This window comes from Myxocyprinus asiaticus, chromosome 6 (assembly GCF_019703515.2).
Source record: "Myxocyprinus asiaticus isolate MX2 ecotype Aquarium Trade chromosome 6, UBuf_Myxa_2, whole genome shotgun sequence".
NCBI lineage: Eukaryota > Metazoa > Chordata > Actinopteri > Cypriniformes > Catostomidae > Myxocyprinus > Myxocyprinus asiaticus.
Genome location: NC_059349.1, coordinates 16,933,744 through 16,941,949, shown reverse-complemented (window position 1 = coordinate 16,941,949; position 8,206 = coordinate 16,933,744). Strand labels below are relative to the sequence as shown.

The window sequence follows — 8,206 nt, the reverse complement described above, 5'->3', positions numbered from 1 at the left end:
CCAGGCCTGACCGTACGGTTGGCCTCCATGAGCCTTTGTTTGGCAGACGCCTACACTTCTCCTTTCATCCTCCCCTGAGATAAATCCCTTGATGGACCCATCTCGACTCTGGTTGAAAGTGCAGTGCAGCCGCCATCATACATCACAGTGGAGCTGGGCCGTTTGATGTGGGGCTGCTATGGCCCATGGGTGGCCCACGGGTTTGCTGGAGTGGGGCTTCCTCGCAGTTTCCCCTTGAAACATGCTCATCAATCCTGGGGTCTGACCACAGATCTCACCCTCTGCCCTCTTGACCACAGAGAACCAACAACAAGAACAATCACCGTAAGACTGTGTGACAATGGGGAGGGCTCAGTGGCAGAAGTAGCTATCAGTCACAGCAATGGACTCCGATTAGGCCCCTGACAGTGTATAAATCACACCCTAAATTGGTACCTGATAAAAACAAACAAAAAATAATTCTATTTTCTTACTTTAATTCAACAGATTTTTGTCCAAACTACCTGAAATGATATGGTTCCCTATTTTCACAGTCTTCCTAAAGTAAATTGTCAAAGATAAACTTTAGTCACTTCACATGAGTCACATTTTACTCCCTGAACCTAACTGATAAAAAATGGACGTTCTGATAAATCACTTTCACTTTCAGTTCCACCAGATTTACATACATATTCTAACATACATATACATATTTGGAACAAGACAAGGGAAGCATATTACACACTCAAAAAAACAAACAAAAAAAAAGCTTATTCAATTTACTTAATTAAAATGAAATAAAGCAACACAATTCTAGAACTTTGTGTCACAACTTGATTTCATTGTGTTCTATCTATTTAAATTTGTAAAATGGAAGTTTACTCAATCCATTTGAATTGGGACTACATTAATACTTTTTGTGGTGTTAATGTAGAATTGATGAACCTGGGCAGGTGTTTTAAAATTTTCCAGCATACTTTGCATGAGACTATAAAATTAAATGTTATTTTATGTGTTTATTATAAATATAAAGGGGGATACTTGTTAGTGTTTAATGTTTTGTTATGTTGTGATTTAGTAGAGTTTCTGTTATGCTGGAGTAGTAGGGATTACCATTATGGTGAAAAGATACAACCCCAATTCCAAAAATGTTGAGACAGTATGAAAAATGCTAATAAAACAAAAAATTTTGATTTTTAAATTATACTCACCCTTTGCTATATTGAAAGCATTTCAACTAAACATTATATGAGGTTTTACCTTGTGAATTTATTTATTTATTTATTTTGAAAATGTACAGTAATTTCAAATCAGATGATTGCAACCCACTCCAAAAAAGTTGAGACAGGGGCAATTTAAGACTAATAACAATTTGAGGAGTTGAAATAAAAAGGCAATGTGAAACAGGAGATGTTAAAAAGGTGAGGCAATCGTGTCATAGTCCTTCAAGAGCAAAGATCATTCGAGACTTGTCAATTTACCAACAGATGCTTCAGCAAATAATCCAGCACTTTGAGAACAATGTTCCCCAAAGACAAACTGGAAGGATTTGGAGCATTTCACCCTCTACAGTGCACAATTTAGTTAAAAGATTCAAGGAATCTGGTCAAATCTCGGTGCGTAAAGGGCAAGACGAATACCACTTCTGAACGCACGTGATCTCTGATCCCTCAGACGTCACTGTCTTAAAAAACATAATCCATCTGTAATGGATATCATGAACATGGGCTTGGGATTACTTTAGTAAACCTTTGTTAGTCAACACCACTCGCCGCTGCATCCACAGATGCAAGTTAAGACTTTACTGTGCAAAGCAGAAGCCCTACATCAACACTGTCCAGAAGCGCTGCCGACTTCTCTGGGCTCGATCTCATCTTAGATGGAAAGTAGGACAGTGGAACTGTGTTTTTTGGTCTGAAGAGTCCACATTTAAAAAAGTTCTTGAAAAACGAAGTCGTTGTGTTATCCGGGCCAAAGAGGAAAAGGACCCTCCAAGCTGTTATCAGTTTCAGGTCATAAAGCCAGTGTCTGTATGGACCAGGGGTGTGTCAGTGCCCGTGGCATGGGTAACTCTGTGAGAACACCATAAATGCAGACAGATATGTACAAATTTTGGAGCAGCATATATTGCCATCCAGCACCGTCTTTTCCAGGAACTTCAAACCACATACAAGTGCATGGCTGTGTAAGCAGAGAGTGCAGGTGCTAGATTGGCCCGCCTGCAGTCCTGACCATTTCCAATTGAGAATGTGCTGTCCATTATGAAGCGCACAATATGGCAACGAAGACCCTGTACAATTGTGCAGCTGAAGACCTACATAATGGATGAATGGGGGAAAAGTCCACTTTCTAAACTTAACAAACTTGTATCATCATTGCCCAAATGCTTAATAAGTGTTATTAGAAGAAATCATGATGTTTCACAGTGGTAAAAACTCGACTGTCCCAACTTTTTTGGAGTGTGTTGCAATGATCTGCTTTGAAATTACTGTAAATTAAAAAAAAATAAAAAAATAGGTTATAACATCATATAATGTGTAGTTATAGTGCTTTCAATATAGCAAAGGGTAAATATAATTTACAAATCAATTACAAATGTTTGTTTTTGTTAGCATTTTTCATGCTGTCCCAACTTTTTCGGAATTGGAGTTGTTGATGTCACGGATGAAATTGATTGCTCGCTTCGTTGAGCAATTGCTGTGCTAACCATAGCATAGTTACTCTGTATTGCTTCCAACCAGCATGTATTTCACATGCTAACATTCACTTCCACTGGTTAGTTTATAAAGAAACAAAAGAGATTAATTGGAGTTACATTGACACATCTAATTTTGTTGGGTTTACCCAATTCAACTAGGTTCTTTCTACATAAAGTATTTGTACTGGATAGGAGTCTAGCTAAAATGTGATGCCTGTATTGTATCGATTTAACAAAAAACATTTGTTGATTGGTTGGTCTCTATGGGGAAAAAAGTTGTACTGTATTTTACATTTGGCCATCTCGTGCAAATTAATACTGTAAAGTTGTCATAAGATTAGGTTGCATATTCCGTGCCATCATGGCCCTACAAAGGCAAAAGTAAAAGTAGCAGTAACTACACCAACACTGAAACGAAGAGAAAAAAGACTGTAAAGTTATTCGGTTTTAGAGTGGATTTTGTAGTTACTGCAGTTTCCCCATATTTTCTCTGAATCTGAGCATAGTTTAGACAAACTCTTCTGTCAAAAGACAGATCAGAGTGTAGGAGACCCAATTTTACTTTTGAAAAAAATGTGTAGTTACTGCATTTTACCTTTGCAGGGCAGATCAGCTGTTTGCTGCTAGAAAACCATCAACACAAAAACTCATCAAATAAAATTACTATTGTTCCCTTGGCATGTCTTTTTCCTCCAATCAACATGAAGCAGCTGCCACACCGTGTGCATCATGATTCACAATGAGGTGCCAAAATCATTTGAGGGGGAGGAAGCCCCACACAAACACAGGAAGTGCTGCATTTCACAGAGGGACAAAGAGTCTGAAGTCTGCACTCTGCTCAACTGATTTAGGGATAAGATTAACCTGGCTGAGAGTTGCTTTATTGTTGCTTGTGACAACGTAGCCACAGAAACCTCTGTGAAAATGTGTGTTATTTTGGTCTGATATGAGACTAAGGAAGTAATAAAACAGCACATAATGTGCAACCAATTGAGGCTCTGTCAAATTAAAAGTGGAAAGTGAAAGTAGTTTGTGTTTTATTGACATTTGATGTTGAGGGACTTTGTCTGTCCAACACAACACTCTTTCAAACATTTCTTGTCCCCTGGAAACCAATATTTAATATGCAAAAAGAAAGATCACAAGCCTGACTTAACAGTTAAAATGGCTTCTGTTTTTAAGGAGTTGCTCACATATTCCTTCATTTGATCACCTGTCATTACCATAACATGGTTAACTCAGCATGTTAAACTAATGTCATTGACCTGAATGCTTCTGACCGAGAAAGGTTATCAGTGTGGAAGAATTCTGACAAGATGATGGAGAAAAGGGACCACCCACTGTTACTGGAGTATGGATGATGTAGTCTGTGTTTACAAGTAGCAGTAAATTTAATCATTTTCATCATCGTGTTTCCTACCTAATTAGATTGAAACATTTAGCAACACATACGAGCCTGTAAAGAGGAAGTACTTTGAAGGAGGGACCAAAGTACTGAAGTTCAATGTGTGGATGCAGTTTGTTACATACAGAATTTACGTAAATATGGAATGAGTAACACAATTTGTTCATAGACCTATTCTTTCTTTTAAAAAAAGTGTTAGATAGGAGGCTAGCTAAAATTTTATTCGGTTCAGGAGGCATGATTAATTGCTTTCATTTATTAATGTGTTTTTATTAACATAATCACACTAAATCAATGCGTTAAAACGACAGCCCTAATTGTATTCTATATTACATAACAAATATTGCACACATTATACACAATATACACATAGTTGACAAAATAGTTTTTAAAAGATTATATTCTTGTATAAAATAAAAGTATATTTTAGGTTCTGTGATTGTGGTCACCCTTTCTTTTATGCTTTTTTTTCCCCACCTTTTAGCTTTTTACAGTTCACTTAAAACAGATACATTTTTAAAAGTACAGGTGTTTCATGTCTCAATCAGTATGAGGTCATAAACTGCATGTAATAAGAATTACAACATAAATTATTAAGAATTATAATAATATTTGTAAAAATGTTTATAACATTTCACAATAAGTTTCCATTTGTTAACATTTTTTAGAACATTAGTTAACATGAACTAACAATGAACAATTGTATTTTTATTAGCGTTGACAAAGATGAATAAATGCTGTTCATTGTTCATGATACCTAATGCATTAATTAATGTTAATCAAATTAACCTTATTGTAAAATGTTACAAAATGTTATTTAAAATATTTCAAGATGGAGTATAGGTTGTCATACTGTAGTCACTGCTTGATTTGTCTTGTCAGCTAACCTCAAACTATGCACATAACTTTAAAACGTGAAATTCCCAAATTACACCACAATCTATTCACCTCGTTTATTTCTTAATGTTCTCTTGTGAGTTTAGAGGACTGATTGAGTAAGAATTCTACAGTATCTGTTACAAACGGCGAATGAACTTGAATGACATTGAATCACTGGTTTATTTCACCTCTCTCATTCAGCTCGTCGCAAGAAATTCACACACTCCATTGCCAGAATTTTTTTTAATCTTTAATAAGTTACACAGTAGCTCATTCTAGTGGACAACGAGCGAAATGCACACCAACGCATAGGAAATCCAGTACATCCGTCCATGCAAAACTACGGAAGCTCTGAGCCGCACGGTGGAAAAAACAAAATAAGAGTGAAAAAAATTTTTTTTTTTTTTTTTTTTTTTTTGTCTCAGTTCCTTCCTGAGCCAAAGTCTTACATTTTTTTCTCTCTTCCTAAAACATTTTTTTTCTCTCTTCAAATTTTTTTTTCTCTCCAAAAACTATATATTTTTTTCTCTCTTCAAAAAAACAAATAAATAAATAAATAAAAACAAAACAAAAAAAAACAATAAATAATATTTTTTTTCTCTCTTCAACTTTTTTTTTTTCTCTCTTCAAAAAAAATGCATGCCGTACCAACCTTGGCCACCAGGTGCCACTATCAGTAAACATGTAATCTTATGCTTTTAATGCTTTCTCTGTTGCTATGTAGCTGAATAATACATTTATTATTTATTTAAGGGTTTGCAAACTTTAAGACAAAATCAGTTTACATATGTTTGATATGGCATTCGTTGTCGTGTAACAACTGGAGTTATTTTTTTGTTTGAAATTGTTGGCCGTTTGCTCAGTGTTACATGGTGAAAGCGAAGGTTTCACCATGTATTGGTGAATCGTATTGAAGAAAACGGGAAACATGGGGAAATTTTTATATTATGTCTGTCCTTTTGAAGTGTTAGGGGTACATCTGGTAATGTTAATATTGATGTAAGTAATCTAATTTCTAAACGAAAAGATCATTTATAAATTAAATCCTCGCGACTGAACGGGGATGTCACGTGCAGACTTTCTTGGTGGAATTTAATTATAATAATATATTTTAATATAACAAGTTGTCTACGCTTTTGAAACACACTGTCTACTGCAGAAGTGAAGAGTTCCAGATGAAGAATGTCAAATAAATATCCAAATATTGCTGGTCTGTCTAAACATGAGCTAGACAGTTACGCCGATGTAAAATGCTAAATTTTTTATGAAGAGTGAAAAAAAAAAAAAAATTCTGAAGAGAGAAAAAAATTGTTTTTTTGAAGAGAGAGGAAAAAAATTTGGAAGAGAGAAAAAAATATTTTAGGAAGAGAGAAAAAAAATGTAAGACTTAGGCTCAGGAAGGAACCGAGACACAATTTTTTTTTTTTTTTTTTTTTTTTTTTTTTTTCACTCTTATTTATTTATTTTTTTCACCGTGAAAAAAGCTTCCGTACAAAACACTCGGGACTCTAATAAAGCATCCAAACATTTCATTTTCCTCGTCTCCACCTTTTTTATTTTCTACATTTTTAAATTGAGTAAATGTAGGTCATTTTCATCATAGCACACTTGTTTAAAAGGATAGTTCACCCAAAAATGAAAATTCTCTCATCATTTACTCTCCCTCATGCCATCCCAGATGTGTATGACTTTCTTTCTTCTGCTGAACACAAACAAAGATTTTTAGAAGAATATCTCGGATCTGTAGGTCCATACAGTGCAAGTGAATGGTGGCCAGAACTCTGAAGCTCCAAAAATCATGTAAAGGCATCATTAAAGTAATATATACAACTCCAGTGGTTAAATCCATATCTTCAGAAGCTATAAGCGCAGGTTAGAAACAGATAAAAGTCCCTTTTTACCATAAATTCTCCTCCCTGCCCAATAGGTGGCGATATGCACAAAGAATGTGAATTGCCAAAAACAAATGAAGAAGAATGTTGAAGTGAAACTAAAAGGGGACATTTATAGTAAAAAGGGACTTAAATATTGATCTGTTTCTCACCCACACCTATCATATCGCTTTATAAGACATGGATTTAACCACTGGAGTCTTATGGATTACTGTTATGCAGCCTTTATATGCTTTTTGGAGCTTCAAAGTTCTGGCCACCATTAACATGCATTGTATGGACCTAAAGAGCTGAGATATTCTTCTAAAAATCTTTGTGTTCAGCAGAAGAAAGAAAGTCATACACATCTGGGATGGCATGAGGGTGATTAAATGATGAAAGAATTTTCGTTTCGTCCCCACATAACTCTTAGGCATATGCAATTGATTTGATTGACCACTAGATGGAACTATCCCGCTTAAAGTAACTTTGCATTAAAGTGCGACGAGGAAGTTGCAAACAGTTTGCTCTTGCAATATTTTGTGCCAAACTGCCAACATATTTAATTTCATCATTTCAGTTTCGTAATATTGATAAGAACATGGTCGGTTGCAGAGGAATCCAAATATGTCATTAAACACTCTATATTTATTACATTCTTATTATACTCTTATTGCACTCTAAATACTCTATTCATATACCTTTGTTTTTCCAAAAAATGCACTAATTGAATAATACATCATGAAGATGAAAAGATTTTAATAGGTCTTAAGAAGGGAGCACTATGGGATCAAAATCCCATTAAATGTATTGTGGTCACGGATCCAAAAATTATAAGCGTGAATTAAAAGAAAATAATACGAAAAAAAATAATAATAAGTTCAAAAAATAAATAAAAAACACAGATCAAAATAATTAGCGCAGATCAAAAAATAACAAACACGAATCAAAAATATATAAACACATTTAATATATGCTGCAAAAAATGCGCTTGTAAAAACATGCATCAAACATCCACACCAACCCAGCCTTGTTTTTTTTTTTTTGTTTTTTTTCAGATATGCAAAACGCCCCCTGATTTACATGAAACTCTACTCACAAGTTTTGGAAAACCAAGAGCAGAACTTGGAAACAAAAGCAAAGAAAGATACAGCGTAAGCATACAAAAAATGAAAATATGAAAGCAAAACTGTCAGACACCACAAAAATAAAAAACAGTAATATAACCTTACTTTGCAATTCTGATGACTTTGCTTTAATTTTTCTGTTTTGTTTGTTTTTTTTTTTTTATTTTTTTTTTTTTGCAGCATATATTAAATGTTTATATATTTTTGATTCATGCTTGTTATTTTTTGATCTGCGCTAATTATTTTT

The 8,206-nt window shown here is 34.5% G+C and overlaps 1 protein-coding gene across 3 annotated transcripts in view; it reads left to right on the top strand.

Annotated features, from left to right (window-relative positions):
- The first annotated feature begins 7,151 nt into the window (after positions 1 to 7,151).
- cables1 (Cdk5 and Abl enzyme substrate 1) overlaps positions 7,152 to 8,206 on the top strand; it is a 40,397-nt gene continuing 39,342 nt past the window's right edge. The window contains exon 1 of one of the 3 annotated variants that reach the window (XM_051699678.1): positions 7,152 to 8,206. This exon is cut by the window's right edge and continues 1,359 nt beyond it. The gene's annotated coding sequence lies outside the window, so the exon portion shown is untranslated. The other 2 variants (XM_051699677.1, XM_051699679.1) reach the window with 2 other exon arrangements.